Source organism: Ischnura elegans, chromosome 11 (assembly GCF_921293095.1).
Source record: "Ischnura elegans chromosome 11, ioIscEleg1.1, whole genome shotgun sequence".
Lineage (NCBI taxonomy): Eukaryota > Metazoa > Arthropoda > Insecta > Odonata > Coenagrionidae > Ischnura > Ischnura elegans.
In genome coordinates this window covers 77,948,473-77,950,986 of record NC_060256.1, presented here as the reverse complement: position 1 = coordinate 77,950,986, position 2,514 = coordinate 77,948,473, and positions in this window count along the sequence as shown.

Below are 2,514 nucleotides of genomic sequence, written 5' to 3'. Positions count from 1 at the left end.
CACCATTTCCGTTTTCCGGGTTCATTAAAGTTTCAACTCTCTTGTGTGAGGTGTGGAGATCATTAGGAGAGAATACCCGTGGAGATGTTGTCAACTAGAAGTGGGTATGCATGTTTTAACATACAATATACAGCGCAATTTCATCCATTGGATGAGATTTTTCTTATTCGCCGAACTCCTTTATCTTTGAGACATTTACACCTTGTAGTATACATCACCTCTCCAAAATTCCAACGTTCAAATAGCTTCTTTTGATTATTTTGGGAGACATTTTCAAAGGATTCCATTTTGATGTGATATTTATTTATGGCTTTTTGCGATAAAGAAAGCATATAAAATCTGAAGCGATATTTTAAACACAATTTTATCTTTATCAAAAACACTTCAGTGCTGATAAATTTTCATTGTTTACTTGAATAATGAGGTACTCACAAAACTGTTCATTAACACGGTGTGATCAACAGATTTTCAAGAGATTTTACTGTCGATATATGCGTTCTAACTGCTAGACTTGTTTTAGAGGCGTATTTCCACTCTTTTACATTATTTTAACCTGTCCTATGTAGCTCTTTCGGGGAATTTCCTTGTCCGTCTTCCTCCCACCTGTCCTACGACTGTTTTCATCAGGCCATCATATCTCATAATGTGGCTAACAAAGTTGTTCTCCACTACCTGCCTTAATGAAATACGTTAAAGATTTAGCTTTTTCCACTTGAATGTTTTCACGTACAGCTACTTTCGACGCATTTCTTGCCTCATCATTGAGTACTCTTCATTGTTCCGGGTTGTGGGAGTTTTCATACCTTTCAAACTCCCACAACTCTGACACAAACTATTTGAACGTGAAAGCATTAAATCGACATTCATTAAAAATGAAATACATACCACATCATTTCGGCACGTATTATTTTCCGCAACATTTCGCCTAATACTGTAGATTTATCTGCCTATTTATTGTTGTTCATAAATGTTCACAGTGCCCATCTATTCGGTCCTCACCGCATTATTTTCCACGTATATCCCTGCTGGAAAAAATTGATTTCATACTGCTCTCGCTGCGATGGCCATCGAAGAGTTTAGGCGGCTGATGTGTTTGTTTTTTAGTGCCCTCAACTTCTTCCACTCTCTCTTCTTAATTTGAAAGCGCGAGTTAACGAGCTAGAGCGAGTGATTTTATTAAGAGTTGTATTACATAAAGTATTTATTAAATATTCTACCGATTAAGGTAGGTTTCTATGAAATAATTGAGAAGAATTCTGAAGGACTTATTTCTAATTCAAGCTTCTATATGACATAACATGAGATGACAATTTTATATCATTTAAACCAATTTGTAAATTTTTTGACATATATTGATAAAATGTGTCCTCCTGCAGATATAACGATAAAATAGCATATTAACATTTTGTAAAAAAAGCTACACTACGCTAAAAAATGAAATAATTAAAAACGGTTAATTTTTAACCTCGCCTTTCAGCCCGAGTTTTCTCTACATGTTGGTTTTTTAAGATAGGTATTTAGACGATATATTATGTATTTCTTTCATGCGAAAAGCTAGCGATTAGCGAGATTTAAACATTTTTTAATTCTGCTTCTTTCTTATGGTTATTTATTTAGACCTCTCCCAGGGATTTGGGCTAGTATGCTATCTTCTCTTCTCCCTTGTCAGGTCGTAGACTTAAAAATAGACTAAACCTATTTGTTAAATTCAAGAGCAGTTTATTTTCAGACGAAGATAACAATATATTACGATCGACAACATGCTACAGTAGATCAGATCATAAAAATAAAGTAAGAGACATAAAATGTAAAGAGATATTTTTAATGTCTTTTTTTCCGCGATCAATGACGACAGCGTTAGGGCTTAGAAATAGGTTAGATGACTGGTAGTGTAGCTTACCGACTTATGCATGTTTCTGAATTTTCGTATTATTTCTAACAGCATGTTCTAGCTCAATAGGCAGATTGGCCTCAGCAGTGGGATATAGATTAATCCCATAACTTATGTGTGTTATGTAGCGTACATGACGCGTAGTGCATGCCGGTGCAAGTAAATTTTAAACCTTTGGTGGATGCATGATCTTAGGCCTTCCCGGCGTATCAGGTGCAGAAAAGTTTATCGGGTTTTCCACCGGCTAATATTCTCCATATCTCCCGACATTTCGAGCAGCAAGAATAGGAGGAGCAAGCACCCTAGAGGTGGCTCGCAGGGTATTATGTAGATGTAGAATAGAAAAAAATGGAGAAAATTAACCGGTTGAAAACCCGAGAAACTTTTCTGCACCTTTGGTGCATGTTAATGATGCATTATTGCTTGCGGAACACCTTTATCGGTGGCTTGCAGGACAATATGCAGATGAATATTCCCTGCGGGTCCTTTTTCTACTTGATCGTCTTGAAAAAGGCACGTGTTTGAGTCGTGACATGAGTAAATACATCAGATAATCCCGTCCTCATTAATCCTAAAATCCCGCCTATATTTGGTGACGGGCGTCTAATGCCTCCTGCCTCTAT